We start from the raw sequence: 20,599 nt of genomic DNA on the forward strand, positions 1-20,599 counted from the left end.
AACACCATCACAGACTTACAGCAGGGAGCAGAATGAAGCAATTCACGCTTTCTAGGCAAGCAAACAGCAAAATGTGCTAGATGAAATGGCCAGCAGCGGCTGGGATGGGTGCTCCCAAAGCGTGTGGCCATATCCCTTGGAACCAGCCCCTGGAGCTCACTGGCAGGAGCTGCCACGTGTTTCACCTCTAGCACTGCTGAGAGCATGCTGTGCCAGAGGTACAGGGCAGTAAGCAGCACATTACACAACAAAAAATCCTAAACAGATCAGCAACTAACACAACCCACAGTATCCATCATGTATAATTAGTGCAGATGAACAGAAAAGACTCTCACCCTATGCACCTGTCTGCCATCTGCCCATAGCTCCTGTCCTTGTGTCCAGTGGACCATTTAGGCATTGCTCCCAGCACAGAACTGTTTGCCAGGAGCTTTTTCACCCACCTGCATGAGGCTTTGTTGACTTATCATCCTTAGCTTCTTGGTTTAAATCAAACTGGCCTTCCAGGCGAATATCTGACCTTGGGGACATAGCAAGAGGCTCCCAGCTTCAGGACCAATTCAGTCATACAGTGAAGCAACCGAGTGCTGGTCTGCTGTCATCTTCTTGGTCACCGGACCCCTGGTATAAAACACAGCTATTGTGAAAGAGTCAAGCATCATGCAGAATTTCGCTGTCCTATACAAGTCCCTGAGCAAAACACTGCCTCCACAAATACTGGATTACCATTCCAACGAGCAGCCTTGTCTTGCAAGTTGTTGAAGAGCTCAGATCAAACATCGCTTTACCAAAGAGGCTCTGGAATGGGATTCACAACAGTTTAATGCTGTTAAATGTTACTTGCAGCAAATCAGCACCCAATGGCCATAACTGAAAAGTAGCATACAGAACAAACTCGGGGTCAGTGCTAGGATCAGCCCATCCCATGGGACCTCAGAGACAGGACAGATGACACAAGGCTAAATTGGCCTTTTTGAAGAATTGATTCAAGCAGAAAAACATGCATGTTCCATAGGTGAAATCATGCTATCTAACCACTAAACAGCGAATCTCCAAACACAGAGAACTTAAATGTGCCATCAGACTAGAGGGCACTGCTGCAATCCTGAAAATTCAGGTGCCCAATTAAGTGACAAAGTGAATAAACCCAAGTCATCTCTGTGGGGACCAGGAGCAGACACCTAGCATTAGCTGGTCCATGCTCCATTTCTTATGCTGGTCAAAGCCAACATCTGCATGGAGCTTCCAATATGCACCTTGACAGAAATGAGTTTTTATACCTTTTTTTGTTTGTTTGTTTTAATCCACAAAGTGCTATCTCTCTGTCACATGCAACATAGTTAGAAGTAGCATAAGCAAAATTTCCTATAAATATGCCAGCTATTGTTCTTTTCCTGTATTATTATTCATTTGGGTTGGTACAAATTATCAGGGGAAGTAGATGATTTTATAACACATTATTTATTACATATTCAGCATTCAGCACTATGCGTACTGATGAAGTTAGCTAAGACCATGTTCACCAATTCCAGGAAAGAAAACTCCCTCGGGTCAGCTTGTAATTCTGGCTATAAAAACATTGCCTTTCCAGATTCCCTTCTTTCCTAAAAGCTTTGGACTAGAGATAAGCCATGGAAGATTTCCTGAAAGCTGGGTCATTGCAGGCCACAGATGGGTCCACACATAGATTCATCTTTCATGGCAAGTAGATATCTCTTTCTCTTTTAAAGTTGTTTGGATTTTGCTGCTCATCTATGACCATTCAGTCACAGAGTGGAACCCTCCCATTCAGAATGGGAGGAAAAGATGACCTGTGCTCTCACTGTGGTGCTTGAGCAGGTCCCACAAATGCCCTCGACAAATCCATTAGCATTTGCTGTGTCTCATTCTCCTTAATCTCTTCTCTGAGTGGAAAAGCATGTGTGGGGTGGCCCGTAAATGCATTTGTATGCATCACTGTTTTGTGATGTGATTTAATCACAAGTAATGCACAGGATTAATGAAACATTATTTTTCATGACCAAAAGCAAACAAATCCTGATATCCTACTCTACCACATGACAGGAGCAATGACTGGGTTATCCATTTTACATCTTTATAGTTTGTCATTCACATTTCTTTGTTTGCCCTTTTAACAAAACAACAAGCATGTCATGAACATGTGGATTTTTTCACCACCAGAAGATGCAGATTTTTTCATCACGGGTGAAATCCCAGATACATAAGTGAAGTTGGCTAACGGAGATCCTGATTTAGAGGCTTGAGTGAGGAGCCAAAACTCCTCTCAGCAGTAGGGCAGGATTTAAACAAAAGAAGGATCTAGTTAGCTCATACTGCACCAAACTACTTAGAGTCTGTAAACAACAATAATTATGTCCCAGGTGGCAGGGTAAGTAAAAGAATAAAACTGAATTATTCAGCTGAATTATTGTAAAATACAGTTAAAATAGCGCATTTGATATCTATCAAATTTCATGCATTTCCTTAAAATATCAATTAAGTAAAGGATAAAAATGAGCACAGACGGAAAGAAAAAAAGATGTGATTCTCTGTGCTTCAGGATTTTCTCTTAAAAGGGATCTGTACATATCCTCAGCTTCCAACAGAATTGTTTTCTAGAAGGCTGTCTGCAGCAAACTGTGGCCCTTAACATCACATTAGTGGTAGCTGCAATGTATGCAGGACTCTGGCAATGAAGAACAGTTTCTGCCTATCAGGAGATGTTGCCTTTGGTGCCAGCAACCTCAGTTAGCATAAACTTGTCTTTCCCATCGCCAGGTCTGGCCTCCCACGCACCAAGGAGAAATATGGGGTTTATTGGTTGAAATGTTTGCCCATTTTCCATAGGAGCTGACCCTCTTCCACAAGGCTGGAATGTTGAGGGAGGAACTCCATCAAGAGAAACTTCTTGGATGTTTATGCATATCTACTCATAACAAGACTCAGTTGCCAGAAAAGTGTTTTATATTTACTTCATTTGCCAGTTTTCTATAAAACCCCAAAAGAGCTGGAATTAAATGATCTGCACTCGGTACAAGCTGTTAATTTATTCAAGCACTGTTGGATATTGAAACAGAAAAGCATAGCGTTGTTTGATAATGAAGTCTTTCACAAAATAGACACCATATTTTTACTGAGCTGTGGTTGATAGAAATAATTACTATTTTGAATGTATTCAACCTCATTAAAATACTGCTTCCTTTTATCAGCCTTTTTGCTTTTATCAATCCTAGAGGTAGCCAGGAAAATCTTTTCCTCAAAGACCTCATGTAGTTTAATAAAGTTAATTGAAATGTAATTAAAGCTACAGGCTGAGGGTGGTGAAACTGCTGTGTTTGGCACAAGGATCTAATCCTCAGTTCCTTCTTGGTCATGTATTTCTGACTTAGAAAAGAGAAATGGACATTTTAAAATCCTTTACTCACACGAGTAGTATGCATGCAAGTGAATAGTTCTTTTGCTTATGCAAATTTTCCATTTCAATGGAAAATCCTCAAAAATCAGAGGATGTGTTTCCAAACTAACCCTTCAGCCAAAAATATTTGCCTCGATCCTCCAAAAGATGTTGATGTGATTTGTGCCAGTAATACAGATTTAGACTAAGCAGGAGACAAAACTATAAGTGGCAACAGTTCCCAACATGGAATACAATAAATGAAGGCAATAAATGCTAACATATTTTACAAATAGGAACATATATGTTTAAAAACATTTCTGTTCCGTTAACAGAGAAAGGAAATAAACTAAGCTGAAGAACTAGTTTGGCTTATAAAATGAGAAAAAACAAAACATAGTAAAGGAAATCAGCCTTCAAACAAAACATAATTAAAGAATAAGACACCAAGCCAGGCTGTCAGTAAAGCCCTGAAGAGCTGGAAAAGCTTTCTGAATTACAGACTGGTAGTGATAGACATGCCTTTCGAAACACGTACACCAGGTCTATAAATTTGCAAATCTGTGTATGCTCTAGAGATGACCATGTCAGCTAAGGTTAAATAAAGGCATTCAAAACATATGTCCCATGAGTACTTTCCAGAAAGAAGTGTAGTTGAGGAGAAAATAGAAAAAATATATAATACAAACAGACTGACTGAGAAACAAAATGAAAGATGCTTATCACAAATTCTTGATATTTTTTTTCCCTGAAAAATCTATAGGACTATAAATTATAAACATACAATTTCTAATACTCTTATCTGGCTATTTTTGGTAAACAATAGACTAAACATCTACTGAAATAATTGAATATATTTGTGGTTAGCTTTCTTCGTGCATATTAGAAATTGTCTAGAGAATTTCTAGATCTGCAACTGTGTCCAGAACAGTTCCAATATGCTGTTTAAACTTTCCACCAGCAAACAGCAGCAAACAAGCAACCTGCAGTACAAATAATCACGTTACTTGAATAGTGTGAATTTGAAAATATTTTCTTTCCTTCATTTTTGCCAAATGGGAGCTGGTGACTCTCCCTTCAAAGCTGCCTGATCCTCATTTGAACATAACTAATTAACAATTTAAATAGACAGAACCAGGTGGCATTTAGCTTTGTGAGTTGAAAATGCGTGCTTTATTTATTGAAGTGAAAAAATGAGATAGGTACTGACTTACCAACAACTATGGCACATTACTGTTGCTTTGCTCCTCGTGTCTCTTCTCTGAACCCAGGACAAAGGCGAACCTCTCCCCACCTGCTGTGACTCACAGACCACAGCAACAAGGCTCACTGCCTGCTTGCATCAGGATCAGAATCGGGTAGGTTGGGAGGTCCCCAGAGGCCGTACAGTCCCGTCAGGTGCTCGAGGCACGGCTGACTTCAGGGCTAGGTCAGGTTCCTCAGGACCTTGTCCAATGCAGCACCAAACACCTTGAAGGATGGACGGACCAGGCTCCCTGGGCTACCTGGTACAGTGCTGAACCACTTCACCTCTGACGTTCTATCCAGCAACATTTCCCTAGCTGCTGTCGCTAGAAGTGTGTCTCACCCTTTGGCTTTGCATGTCTGGGAAGAGCCTGGCTCTGCCCTCCCTGCAATGTGCGCCCCCCAGGGAGCTGAAAGCAGCAACTAGCTGCCCTCTGCCTTCTGCTGTCCATGCTGAACGCGCCCAACACCCCCAGCCCCTCCATACACGACTGGGTACAATCCGAACCAGGTTGGTGGACCTCTGCTGGGCTCCCCAGTGACTGTCAGGAAACCTCTTGGCCTGGGATGTCTGGAACAGGACACACTGCTCCAGATGTGGCTCCACAAGTGCCACACAGACAGGAATAATCACTTCCATCAACCTGCTGGTTATCCCTGTACTCCAAATATCGCATGTTTATTTTAGGGTCTCTTTACTGTCTGGGAGTCCAGCTTCTACTCTTTCAGGCTTTCTTTTAGAAAGACACTTCCAGTGCTTTGAAAAAGAAGATGCTCTCTGTCTGCATCCTGCCTTTGGACTCCTGCAGATTTTCTTCTTCCTCCAGGCTGACCTTTAGCCTGTCCTTTCTGGAGCCACTCCTCAGCTACACTGGTTTTTAGCTTTCATCTATCTGACAGAGTCCCAGTTCCATCACATACTGCGTATCGGTGCTGTATCACCCAGAAAATATAAATTGTGCTTACTTTATGGCCACAAGGCACATCTTTGTGCTAAAGCATGGAAGATCTTAGTTCAAAATCCAGACATATTTCAGAGGCTTCCTGTATAAAAACACAGTTTGTCAAAGTTACTGCACAAAATGTTGTGAGATCACAAATATTGCCACGGAAGAGACTTCTCCAAGCTCTGTTTAATACTTTCAGACAGTCACTGAGTCAGTATACTTATCCTGGTGGCAAACCAGAGAAGTTCCCTTAGTCTCATACATCTGCTTTCTTGCCAGTAAGGAAGACCTCAGGAAAGACTGACAGAAAATACATACTATGCTTATATGTGGTGACGTTGCTTCAGAAAAGTCTTGCAACAGAAACAAATGAAATGTATTCATATACTTCAACCTTCAACGGGCTTACTGTACACAAAGTTTATATCAGCTGTGTAGTAGCAGCTGAGAAAAGCAGACTTTTCATTACGCATCCTTAGCATTGATACTGAGACCGCCACAAAGATCTTCCCTTCTCCACCAGAAAAAACAGATTTTATTAGCTAACACATGCTGCTTCTAAATGTATAAGCACAGCTACACAAGGTAATTGTGGCTTTCTTGCCACCGTTAATGTACCAGAAGCACTACCTATATATTTTCCTCTGAGCTACAGACAGAAAGCTTAGCCCAGTACCTGGTGAACCTTCATGTTGTCATGCATGGAGAAGAAATGTTAATCAAGACTTTGTACATCTTTCCTTCACCAGCTTTCATGGTTATTCTGACATAAAACTAGCATGGTGATGTGCTGCTGATGGTATCTTGAGCCACTGGCGTTCTGGGTTACTTACAAACCAGGCATGTTTATTTATAACTGTGCTGTTGGGGCAAACTTGTGCAGACAATTCAGCTGCCCTTCTCCATAAACTTTGATATATTAAAGCTATTTTTGGCCATCAGCTATACCTGAAAGCCATGATCTAACTTGTAAACTGTGAATAATCTCCTCCATTCTACCTGCTTTGATACTGTGCCAAAACATAGATTGGGAGGAATCTATCTCCCTTTTATTTTACTAGTCTTCATTCACAGACATAAATGTGTTATCATGTGGGTCCATGCAAATTACACACTTGAAGTAGAAGCTGCATTTTCATACTGAGGTATTTCAGAACTGCTTCCTTTGTTCATGTTTAACTTTTTTTTTTTTTAATTATTATTTTATTTTTATAAAAGCAGCCCTCAAGCAAGAGGGACCCAGGCAATTTTCTTTTTTGGTATTTAAGCCCCAAGAGGTGACATGACTCACACCCACTCTCTCCAGCAGATGATTTCCATCAGAGGTCAGCAGGAATTGTGTTTAGGACGGGTCCCAAACAGATGCTGTGCACAGACTGTTTCTGCTGGCCTGTCACGTCTTTGCCTGGAAGGGTGCTCAGGGCTATACTAGTCTGAAATGAAAAAAGGGGCAGAGAAGCGAGCTAGGAGAATATATCAAAGCCCCAGAAAACTACTTCTTAAATTAAACATTGTCAGATCTTGCACGTATTGTAGGTTGGCTTGGAAGAATCATCTGGCTGCTTGTTAGAATCAAAACTCCAGAGATATGAAGCCTGTCATGAGAAAACTGGAGAATAATGAAACATTTCTTCATTGCATTAGCTAGACTAAGAGTGCCTGTACTGCAAATTTTACTGTCTTTAATGCCAGGTTTGGTTTTGGCTCAGTTCGAAACAATCTCCACTGATTACATATTTGTGGGGTGATTATATACATATCAAAATGTTTTTAAAATGTTTTTTATTTGACCTTTGCTATAAAATGAAACAATAAGAAAGTCAGAACTATATACTATACCTCAAGCTGCACGTTTTAGAACAAGAACAGCAGTAAGGCAGAAGTCACTGCAAGCTGAAGTTGCTCCTAGAAAAGTGCCATTTCTATTATTATTTTTAAAAAATATTATACTTTTGGCATTGTTTGAACTTGCAACATTAACAGAAGAAGCATTTAGAAGCATTAGAAACACAACAGTTTTAAGATGACTGTAGGATGCTTCAGGAATAAAGAAATCTAATAATGAAAATACATATAATGTGAATTTGCATTTCTCTAATGTACTTAACATTACACTATAGTCTGAGCTCTCTAATTAAGTTTCAATAGCAACGTCACTAAAAATATGCTACAGAATATAAACACCTCTTGAAAATAAATAATAGAGTCAATAAGAAATTAGCTTTTATACTTGCATTTGCTAATCTTCAAATTTTCCCCTGTTTCAAATAAAATTTGCAACTTGAAATGTGAATCGGTTTTTGTATTAAGCAAATCTTTCTTTCTGTTTTTTTTTTTTTTTCCTTGATTTCCTTTACTAGGTTATGTTTTTATGTAATAATTGATTGTTTCTACTTTAACCATCAGAAAGCAAAAAAAAAAACCTGTGATATCTAAATACAAGGCCATGAAGTCAAGAGAAAAAAGCATCATTAGCATTGAATGATCAGCTCCATTCTTGCAGACATTTGACAGCCTTATATTTCATTGATCTTGAGCAAGATGACCTATAAAATTTGTTATATGTAAGGTTTTTTTGTTTGTTTGTTTCAGAAAGTCGAGAACTGATATAAGCCTGACTGATTTGAAGGCAGTTACTTGCTGCATTTGATTTTGATTGCACTACCCCATCTGCCTCACAAAACAAATGAGAAACTTTCTCATGTCTAATGACCTTACATAAGGCCAGTCTGCAGTTAGTGGCTCTCTGCATGACACCACCATCATAATTCAGTTTATTTGGCAAATCTGGTTTGGACAAGCCCTGCTGACCTCGCCCTTTTTATGTAAAGCAACCACTTTCTTCTCAGACCTAAAGTGGGAATATAGGCCAGGACAGTCCAGACAACCTCTGTGCTATCGGGCATGCAATTAATTATGCTTCATCCTTTATCTCCTATGTGATACGTTCATTAGGATGAAACACGCATTGCTTAATGAGACATTTGACTTTATTATGGTTTCCTAACTGTTCAGAGAAAATTATATTTGTAAGTTTAAAGCACAGCCAAACTGACAGTGATAGACAGCTTGGCTTTAGCCACTTTTTTCCAAGATTTTGTCCAACAGCATCTTATTGAATCCAGCTGCAAATTTCAGATCTTACAGATGGTCACCACAATTCTCCGAGTCTAGAAAGCCAAGATGTTGGTGCCAGCTTATGTAATGACCCTTAAGCAAAGTACTGACAACAAAATCCATGTGTCTTCTCTGCAAACTTTTTTTCAAAAGTAGGCATGGTTGCAAAGGGGACCTTTACCGTGTGATGTTCACCAAGGGGTCAGCACTACCAGAGATGAACGTGAGGATATATGCTTTGGTTCTCTGAGTGGAAAGCAACAAAGCCAGACTGTTAATGATGGCTTTCTCGTGATAAATGGGAAAGAAGGCAGGCTGACAATTTTTGCTAGCTTTGTTTCTCTCCAGGGCATATTGACTTTCTCATGGCAAATAATGATATTTTTTTTGCATGTGAAAAGATAAACACTGCTTTTACTTTGTGTGGGCTGTTCTGCAGCAAAAGAAAAAAATCAAGCTGCAGTCAGTAAAATGGGATTTTATTTATTTATTTATTCTTATTTTTACTCCTTGCGCCTGTCCAGCTCCTATGCCTGTGAAACACACTCACGTTTCAAGGAGGACATAAGCTAGCCTATAATCATTCATAACAACAAGCACAAGGGGATGTTGTTCCAAGGCTTCTAGTTTTCACTCACTACAGTTTAGAACCCATCTTCTTGGCTTTAAAGAATTGCGTGCAGCTAATAACAAGCTCTAAAAATTACATAAAGATAGCTTTGTCCCTGTCACTTGAATGCTTGCCTAAGCCTAGTAGCCCCCTTCTTAGTCAGCAACTGACATCTTACCATGCAGTCGACTGCTGGTTTTGAAGTCATTAAGGGACAGCTGTGGACTGAAATAGAACAGTGGGAAATGAATAAACTTCTGTTACAAAAAGCAGCTCCTGTTCTTATAGAACAGTAAGTGTTGCTGTGCATTTAAAAGGGACGAAAGGTAACACGCCTAAATTAAAGGGACAGAATTGCCTCCTGACAAAATACAACAATATAATTTTGTCAGATACTTCTCTGAAGCACCAGCACCTCCCTGAGAAGGAGGAGGAAACTGCATGACATTTTGAAGTTTGGATGACCCAGCAGGCAGTTACATTAATGGCACAACCCTGTCCTTCAGCCTTGTATAACACTGTATCTAGATTTTGGCTAAGCAAATTGCAAGAGTGTAGAGTTTATTTCAACATGAAAAATTATATTCCCCTTTTTTCTCTCAGTTGCAGAGACTGCTTGTTAAAAAGTTCTGAGAACTAAATTTCTAAAATGCTTTGTATTTGTTAGGTATTTGAGCTTGAATTATAGTTACTAAATAAATTTTGAATTATTTTTAAAAGTTATATTCTATTTAAATAAGTAGCTATCAAAATGAAAAGAATAAAAATGACACTCTTCTTAATGCTACTGTCTGATAATTAGAAAATACGTGATTAAATATTCATATTTATACAGATTCATGTGTTGATAACAGGAAACAGGATGTAGCGGTGCTAAGTTCTAGATACATAGCTAGACCCTGTTCAAAGTTCAGTCGAATAAAACAGCACTATGGCAATATAAATCAACTTCAAATCTGGCCTGTAACTGTGTTGTTTTCCATTTGGACAGAGGGATTTGCAATGCATCAAGTGGCCATATCCAAAATAAATAAATAAAATGAAAAAAATATATCTAGCCAGAGTTATTTAGGCAGAGAAATCATTAAGCTGTTTGATTTTGCACTCTGTTCATGAACTTTACACACCGTTAGGGATGAATGCACAATTTTTCTTCCCAGAAAGAAGAAAATTGGCCTAACCAGTATATCCCCCTCCTCCTTTGTCCTATTTTAAAGGATCTGTAGAATTAAAAAGTCACCATTGGAAAGACAAAGAATTCTGTGCCACTGCCATGGTTTAAAGCCAAGGCACTGGGGAAATAACCAGCCCCTGAAGTGGAGAGATTTTGGAGAAGGAGAGGGAAGGGAAGTGGGAACAAGACCGTATGGGAAAAGGGTAACCTAGGGAAGGGGACAAGGAACTGAGAGCACTACAGTACATGAAGCAAGGGGAGGAGGTTGGGAGGAGAAGCAACACACTTTGTGGATAACAAAAATTAGAACTCAGAAGAAAAATATACAGTTTGAGATACAGCACAATTACTCTTCACCACTGCTTCCCCTTGGACTGAAACTTTGATAAAGCAGAAAAAAACTCCTGGACCTCAGTTTCTTGTGTTTTATTCTGCCTGATCTGTTTCTCTCACTGCAATCCCTGGGAATCCTACGGAATTTTTTAATAGTGCTAACACAGTGACTCAATACTAAACAAAATATCCATATTATTCTGCCACCTCATTTTTGGTAGGCATTTAATTATTTCAACACCCTTTTCTTACCAGTCTGCTAGACTGAAGATAAAAAAAACTTAGAGGTACTCCGTAGAGCCCCAAATTCTTCAGGTATGCACTAAACTATTGCCAGCTGCCAGACACTCATTTAAAATATATCAAATATATCATATCTAGCAATAGTGGACTCTCACAAATTTATTCTTACTGCCTGAGATTAAGACAAATTGCTCTCACACTTTTTTTTTTTTTCCCTAGCCTAAACTTATCTGTACTTATTCCAGGGAGCTGATTTTTCTGTTACTCACATGGTCTCCTCTGAGATTTTTTTTTTTTATTTTCATTTTATATAACCTTTGGCATGAGCAAAAGCCTTAATAATTTCGTTGATGTTTTCTGTTTATTTGACGCCACCGTCAGCCATCTATTATTTATTCCAATCCTTAAATGACCTTTACATGTCAATTAAAACATTTTTCTTATAATTATTACTATTAATAGCAAAAATTCCATCAAGGATTGCTGCAGACTAATATTGTCCTCTAATGACCATGTTATGCTTGCAAAGTCAATCCACATTCACTGGGTCTTATCCTTCACAGGTGGTCCAGTAATTGCTGCTCATACTCTGTTGGAACCTAGGCAAGTTTCTATTTTTTGTGTACAGTTCCTCACTCTTTGCACCAGTGCCTTTTTTCCATACAACTGGAACAGTATTTCATCAGGCATCAGAGATCCTATGTGTTTATATTCATCTTGAAATTTTCACAATTGTCGCTAAGGTTATTTTCAGGTACTTCTATTTTCAACTGCTTTATTTTGAGTTTGATCTGTCTCATAAGTTACCTTGTTCCAGATATTATGTTAAAAAAGATGAGTTTTTTTTTCTCTTTTTTTTTCTTTTTCATTTTCTTTGTCATTTTCTTTCTCTTTTTCTTTTTTTGCACGTTTTCTTTAAACACGAGTGCAGAAAAATCTTGCCTGACTTGGGATCTTGTCATCCTTCCTACACTAATTGTGCTCTTCTGACCCTATCTGCCAATCCATTGAATGTTCTTCTGGCACTTACAAAGCAGTGTGTGCTTTCTTACAGAGGCTGACCACTGTTCTGGTTTGTATGTGCTGTGACAAACGTGACAGCACAATATACTTTTTGTTATGCACTTGAATTTCTTACACTGAAATGGTTTTGATTCTCTGTCATCTCATGGATGTGAGAAGATAATCTGCTTTCTACACCTTCCATCTGAACATGACCAACCAGCCAACCTCTAATTATTTTATCAGGGGGTTGTTCTGGTCCTGCAGTAGTCTCTGACAAAATTTTGTCCTGGATCCCAGTCTCTGCCTTTTATTACATTTTCAGCGCCTTCTTTCCATGTGGTGTTCAGAATTCCCTGACTGCATTTCATAATTTTCCTCTTCCTCCTGGAAACAGTTGAGCTGAGAATTACTTCAGGGGTCTTTGAATTAGAAATCAAAAATAAAGCCAATTTCTGATAGCAACCTTTCTCATTGGCCCACACAGCACTTAAAAGGATGTCTCAAAACTTTTCAGTCAGTCTGCCACATTTCCAGAAATTTCAGTCTTCAGTGCAATTTTTCTCTATTTTCCTGCAGGATATTTTATTTTATTCTTTGTGTCAACATTCATGTTGAGCCAAGTAGTCTGACCAAGTTCACATTTTAGAGTCTGTTGATGTTCCAGTTGTAACTGTTCATCATCACTTAATTCTTGCACAACACACAAAACCCTGATATCAACATACTTAGGACACAATCTCTGAAAGTACAGTTATTCAAAAAGAACAATGGCCTCTATTCATTCACTGAGTAAGGAAGTCCCACTTCTGGAAGAAGATCATTGGATTTCGTAAGGCATTATCTTGATGATTTTCATGAACAAAATTTAAGAGATAAGAGAACTCTGGAGAAAGAAAAAAAAAATATATATATTTAAATGGAACCACGAGAACCAGAAAAGAGAAACCTTGATTCAGAAAATGATGATTTTCTCTATAGCTCTATAAAACCTTTTCACGTATTTAATCCCTAAATGAAGATCTCAATAATGACTAAATCCGCAGATTGCTATAATAATCTATACAACATTATGGAGATTTTCTAGAATTGACTCCCTGTGAGAACTTTCTGGACTTATACTGAGACAAATAATAAGGTTCAACAGAAATGATACGAGACTACAACATTTAATTTAGAAAGTCCTAGAAGACTGCATTGCTGCATATTTTTACCAATGTATTTAAACATACAGCTATGCAGAATTTAACTTAAAAGACACTACCCAATAAAATAGCATAACAAACAGAATAGCTTTCTAGAATCATGGAAACAAAAAAGTCCTGGGAATAAATATATTTAATGTCTCTTATTTACCATTTTATTCACCAACACTAATTACAGCACTTTTAAGTTACGTCTGCTTTCAACTCAAGATCACAAACTATGTATTTTGTTACCTACTTTTACATTATTTATTTATTTGTACTATTTAAATATTGCTCAATGTTTTCGGTTCACATTTCTCCCACTGGCCATCACAGAACCGCTCACATGCAATATTGCATTCATGTGAATTTTAAGATGAATCAGTAGGCCATCAAGTCACATTACTTACAGTTTGCAGACAGTAAAACAAACCATAGTCGTGTAGCAGAGACCTTTTAAATATAATGGTTCATGAGAATGGACGGGGTTAGCAAAATGACTACTAGATGGAAATGGAAAAGATGTGTCAAGTCCACACATATACTGATTCTTTTCATCCTCTAAAAAGAAATACCTGTTGCACTGCTTCACGTGTATTTTTATTCTTGAATTAACTTCATAAAGAAGAAAGCTTTACATTTATACTAAGTGAGGATGCTAAAGAGTGCAGAGTAAGACCAGTGATAAGTATAACCAGTGATGCCTGGCACAAAGTCTAACAGGCTGGGAAGAAAAAGGATATTCATAATAGGTTTAGAGGAGGTGCAAGGGAAAATTAGGACGAACATGCTTTGGGATGGACCCTTTGGGCAGTACATGCTGATTCAATCTATATGACAAACAAGACATCTAAGAAACAAGAGACTATTTGAATCTTAGCACTTGAGCAAAATTATTATGTAATGGCTACATGAGCTACTGATAGAAATATTTGTATGATTGATATATTGATATAAAATAGTATAACAAGTTCATTAAGGCTGTGAGATTCACAATACAGAGGGAATATAGATTTACTTGATGTCTCTGAATAATGAGTAACTGAGAACAGAAATTGGGAACTGTCACGTTGGCTTTTTCTTCTACAGATCTCCACAACAGGAAGTCCCTGGTTAAATCTCCTCACAAAGAAATTAGAGGGTATATATCCCTGAGGGTTGGAATGACAGTCCAAGCAGAATGGTGTTGCTAGCTAAGAAGTGAATCAAATGGCAGTTCCAGTGATATAAGGGGAAAAGGACTCCATTGAACTTAGCTGTTTTTCAAGCCTGAACACTGTTAAATAGGACTCTTCAGTAATTTGATTTGTGGCATAAATTTACATCTTTGCCTTGTGATGGAAGAAAAATCATCATTTTCCACAATAGATGAGGAGAAAACTCAGCACTTAACTACCATGGTCCACGCTAAGACTGGCCTACAATATGTCTCAGAAGACTCCTTATTGCAGGTACCTGTATTTTTTTTGAGTTTTCATTTAAGTTCAAAATCAATCCAAGTCTCCAGCATTATCTACTCTCATCTGCATTCTTTACATAGGAACTAATATACTTTTCCAATGAGGAAGCATGTGTTTTATACAGGAGAGCTTTCATCATCTCCAGCGGTTTTATGGGAGGCTACAGATCCCAAATGCTAAAAAGTGACCCTCAAAAGCTTTTGTACAAGTCCAAGGACAATTCCTTTTGTTCAGGCGCAGTGAGATGGCCAAAAAGCTTAATTGCAAGGATTTCATCAGAAGGCTTGGCAAAGGTTGTGCACTTGTAGACAGTACTGGAGAATTGGGGGTTGGGGTTAAATGTGCTGCAGAGAGTGCTGAAAGAAAAGACTGAGCACAATGGAGTCTTTGAGTTAGCAAAGTTAAGTCCAGGGATAAGCTCAGGACTGATAGAGTTCAAGTGCCTCAAAGTACCCAGAAGCTCTGTTCCTTCTTGGCAGACTTGTGAATTGCCCTTCTGTTTCCCCACTGCCACTATCTAAACTTAGAGCAAGCTGCATCAGCTGGTATTTTCCTCTGAACTTCTGTGGAATTTGGGTTCTGAATTCCCCATAGGTCCTGAGAAAAAAAGCCTTAACAATGTTCAGAAATCAGTTTGCATGTAAGCGGGGATATCTAAGAGAGGTTACAGCTACACTCGGCATCTTTCAATGCAGTTTTTATAATATTTGATTTTCAGACATCCCAGGTTTTTAACATAAGGACTCTTACAAATAGAAAATTTTCAAAATAAATCACATAATGTCAATCTTCAAGAAGAAAAGCATGTGGTTGAACTTTCTATTAACAGATGGAAACATTAGATGAGCCCAAATAATTTAATAATCTCTGGCAATATTAATTATAGATCTGAAACACCTTGAGGAAAGAAAAATTGAATTTTACTGAGGGACATATATAAAACCAAAACCAACAAACATCCCAAATAAAACAGTCTAATAAACACATCAGTAAGTTTTTTTTGTTGTTGTTTTTTCTTCTCTAATTCATGCTGTAATTTGGTTCAGTGTCACCTTGACATAGATTGCTGTTACATCTAAGAAAGCCACACAAAGAGAGCCATCTGCATGTGATAGAAACTACATCTACTGTGCTGTGGTCAGCATTTCACCAGGCAATCATTTTGAAAGGCTGTTACGAAACATTGCAGTCTCCTGCCACGTTATGTTCCTATAAATATGTGGCCCAAGTAATTGTTTAAAATTATAGCTGTGTGATATGCTTTATTAAAGAGAAGGACAGCAATGGGATTAGATGAGTGATACAGCCAAAATAATAAACAGAAACAGCTGAGATGAAGATCCTTGTGCTGTTTAGGGTTTAGATAACATTACTCCTGCCACTTCTTTCTGTGCTATCATTCATAACCGGACAGTTTGCTACTGAACCTGACATGGGCTTTCAGTGTAAGAATAAGCGGTGATTCACTTACCCATATTCATATTAAACAGATGTTATACCCGCACTTTAAAGTGGTAAAAGAAAGTGGCCTATATAACTTCAGTGTCTTGGTAGCTGAAAGAACCACAGAAATATACTAGGCTCTTCTTATAAGAGAGAGTTCTTTTCAGTCTATAGTAAGATAATGCCAGATAAATTCATTTCTAATGAATAATAATAATAAAAAACACCCACGTTATAATATAAAATATTTTATTATTACATTTTTTTCTCTAAAGCTCCATGAGCTGTTGTCTTTCAAAAGCTTAAAATTTCTTGCTTTATAACAAGGTGGTTTAAATTAACTTGTTTACAGCTCTAGCAAGAGGTATAGACGAGTGGCAACACTGCTTTTTCCTGAGCTCTGTCCTAGCTGTCTTCTTCGACTCCCATCCTTAATCTCATCACTCCTGTCATCCCTCTGTATAAAGCAATGAAGCTAGGCCAGTAACAAAAATTAATCTAAGATTTTTGTAACTAAAATGAAGCAGATGGTTGTCAAGGTTTTCCTAGCAGAGCAGTCGAAGATTTGCAAACTGCATATTCAGACTTGAATCAAAACCGCAGAGCATGTTGGAGTCTTGCTTGGGTTTGAGATTTCCCAGAAACAACGGAAACGTGATATCACTTCAGATCAGGGACAAAACAAAAGTCAATTTTCATTGCAGAGTTCAGCTTGTGGTTGTGTCATATGAAAGAAGCTCAGGTTACCAGTGGCAGCAGTAAAAGCTCTGTTCACAGATAAGTTGAGATATAATGAGATGCAAAAAATGCTCACTGATATCTGACCTAAAAACCTTGCAGCCTGGCAGTATTAATGAAATTAACTTTAACTAAAGTTTTCTAGGGCATGTGCTACCAATGACAGCTAAAACATCAACTCAGAGAACAAAACAATTTGGCTCAACAAAGAAAGCACCAAGAACGCTTCCATTGCTTTAATAGTTTGGGCTCTCCCCCCACCCTGAACTGCTGGCTGTATATTCATCTACATAAATTCATTATTTTCTTCTAAATGCAATATTTATGAAGAATAATATAATTTATTAATCGATATTTTTGACTTATTTTTGCTTATGAACTAAACAGAACTTTGTATTTCCACTTTAATACATGTTACTACAAAATTATTAAACACATAAGTACTTTATAATCTCTTCATTTTAATAATAAACTTAAGGCAGGAAAATAGGCTTAAGGCTGCATCAAGGATTATGGAATATCCCTCCTAAGAGGCATGGGACATTTCTTCAAAGGCCAGCAGCCAGCCCTGTGTCCCTGCTGTGTCATTGCAGCTTAACCGTGTCCCTGCTGTGTCATTGCAGCTTAATCTATGAATTAGCAACAGTTTTATCTAGGACAGGGTGGACAATCATAGAACAACTCAAAACTTAGTATACTACAGATGCAGTAATAACAGAATATCGCTTACTATACCCTGCTTTACTTTCTCATTAGGAACAAAATGCTGAACTTTGAAATTTATTTATTTATCTAAGGATATTAATGTATTTTATCCTTTTTACACTTAGCTGTACTTTTGATCTATCTGCACAGGGAAATGTGAAGGTTAAGAAGACTTCTGCAGCCATCAGTTATTTTAAATGCTTAGTATAAACAAACAACAACAAAAAAAACCAGCTAATGAACACAGCTAAACTTTGACTCACAGTCCTGTGTTTTCTAAAACACTGGTATAGGTCTCTATTCCACAAATACAGAGGGAAAGGTTTCTCTGTTCATTCAATATTTCATTAAATACGCATCAATACTTGAACATACTTTAAAATGTTTGCACGATCTACCACATCCGATGCAGCATCCCTGATATTTTTTTCTCCTTCTTTATTTCTTCCAGGTCTTTTAGAACATGAGGAAGTTTTCTGTGTGATTGAGAGAAATCATATTTCTAAAAAAAATTAACCCTTTGTATGGTGGCTTTGAATGATGATGTTCTGTTTGTGTTTGAAGAATGAATAATGCATTAATCATGTTATTCAAATTTTCATCCCACTTTTCAAACCTTTTTGCACCTCAAGGCTTGCTGTATAATCTTGTCCTTTGAGTGGTATCTCTGTGTGAATGAGAAAGAAGAACCTTAGTTAAGTAGGTCTGTGAGGAGAAAATGCTCACAAAATGAGCTTCTTCAGAACATGGTTCTGGCAAATTTCAAAGTCAGCCATTGAAAGCCAAGCTGGGTGAAAGTCTTCAACAAAGAAAATGGTCTTGAATTAGGGAGAATCAGCAGACAGTGGGAAGAATGGACACCTAAGGAATGCAGCCGCTTGTCTACTGCATCCAATTGCATTATCACAACATGGGTAACTATGTTAACAGTTTGTTTAATAAAAAAACTAGTATTAGGATGTATACATCTGAAAAAGATGCATAAAGAGAGAACACCTCTTGCATATCATTAAAGCTGTCTTTGCTTAAATTGTGAAATGTATTGACTTCACTTTTAAGAAAATCCTTCAAAACATGGTACTTGTTTTGCTTGCAGACAAAACCACCCTTAGATTTCTAGCATGTTGCAATTTGTTTTGCTTTCTACCTAAGAGTGTCTTAGCCATTTTAGACTAACAGCATATGCCACATATACCCAGCATCATAAGACATCAAACTGTGGCAAAACACCATTTTGGTTTAGTAAGAACTTTACATTCTTTATCAATTTCTTGCAAATTCACATTTATTATTCACAGAAAAAGCTGGAGTAAATGAAAAATATTCCTATTTTCTCCTACTCATTTTAGATCCCCAAAGTAAAGCTAATATAAATTATATATCATAAAAATTGAGATCCGTTAGGGTATGTAAGCTTGTAGATTCCAGTAAAAATCTGGGTGGACAATATTATTTCACAAGATTCATAGCAGCATTAATCTGGAAGTGATGAAGACCACAGCTCTTAGCCCTAATTCATCTGCTTACTTGCAGTGCTTTTCTGGGATCTTCCAGGAGTGTTTTTTTTTTTTTTTCTTTGAAATTATAGGCATATACATAAGTATTTGCACAATTAAAGACAAGAGGAATTTAATGTATTTGTTGATAACCTAACTCTAGTCATAATCTTAAAATGCAAAAGGTTTGTATTGGATTTTCCAAAGTGAATGTTGCCTTCATATCAACATAGAAAATTGTATTACTCTTTATGAACTTAGACATTTTTCCTCATTTCAGAGAGGGATAACCAAGAATAACCTAGTTTCCCTAGAGGCAAAATTAGAAATATGTTATGCTAATTATTATAGGGAGGGGATAATGTCTGCCTATGCTAGGCTAGGCATGTAACATATGCCCATGTTACCTAGTGCGTAATTAAGGATATCTATGGGACAACTACAGGGAGAATCACCGTCAGCTTGAGATATTCATTATACTTTGTCAAGAAAGGCTATAATAGAACAATATAATTTCACTTGAATGCATAACAGTCCTTTGATAGGTCACAAAATGTATTCCCATGCACGGACATAAATATATCCCTCGGACCAAGGAACTCCTTGCTGTTAGCAAGTAGTAAGTTCCACGACTGTGAAATGTATAGACTGGAGAAGGATGGCTTTCTCCATATGTTATCATGAGCCCCATGCATGTGCATCATTAGATATGAAGTCAGGCAGCGAATACTTGGGAAGCCAAAAGGGCATGCCCTGTGTCACAGGTCTAACCAAAATGTACTATGCACATAAACGCAGACAAGAAACGTGGCTCATTTCTTCTCTGTCAGTTGCTAAAAATACTGACACAAAGTAGAAATAGTGACTGAACAACAGAATTGGGTAGCTTTCTCTCTTCCCTTTCCCTGTACTGTCCTCAGTTGCAAGTCTTTCCTCTGCCTTTCCCTTTTAATCACAATAAGAGGCTGCTGATGCGAAAACCCTTCATTTTTGTCCCCAACCCAAACCATCTCTCGCACCAACCGCTGTGATTGTGCTTGTTTGCCCAGCCAGACTGTCCAGACACCAGCTCCAGCAGCAGCTTCCAAAGGAAACTGATAAAGCTCTCATAACCTGGCCTGGCCCAAAAAAAGCCTTGGCAGGCCTCGCATAGACATACTGCGCCCCACAGTTCCCAGAAGCTGGCCTGCAGCTCACGTCTCCATTTTCTCCACCAGAGCCAAAGAGTGACTCTGACTAAAGAGTATTTAACACGCAGCAGAAGTCAGGAAGGCCCCTGGCCACACTGGCAAAGACTCAGAAGAAAATCTATTAATCTTAAATATAGTCGATGAGGAAAGAAGTTTGTGGGAAGACATTTACCACAAGAACCTTCTAAGGCCTGTCTTTTCACTGCTGTTTGACATGTTTCTTCCAACCATCAAGAAAATCCCTCACACAGGATCCTGACTATGCCCTGGAGTGCCCAGGACCTGAGACAGCTAGGCATGGCAGCCAGAGGCAGT

At 38.1% G+C, this 20,599-nt stretch overlaps 1 long non-coding RNA gene across 4 annotated transcripts in view; it reads left to right on the top strand.

Annotated features, from left to right (window-relative positions):
• The first annotated feature begins 807 nt into the window (after positions 1-807).
• The window catches only part of LOC308197804, a 37,630-nt gene continuing 17,838 nt past the window's right edge, over positions 808-20,599 (top strand). The window contains exons 1-2 of one of the 4 annotated variants that reach the window (XR_013953285.1): positions 808-1,701; positions 14,621-14,703. This is a non-coding gene — a long non-coding RNA (uncharacterized lncRNA). Of the gene's footprint in view, positions 1,702-11,626; positions 14,704-20,599 lie in introns of all 4 variants that reach the window. The other 3 variants (XR_013953287.1, XR_013953288.1, XR_013953286.1) reach the window with 3 other exon arrangements.

Source organism: Anser brachyrhynchus (genome assembly GCF_964034855.1).
Source record: "Anser brachyrhynchus genome assembly, chromosome: 7".
In the NCBI taxonomy this organism is placed as follows: Eukaryota; Metazoa; Chordata; class Aves; order Anseriformes; family Anatidae; genus Anser; species Anser brachyrhynchus.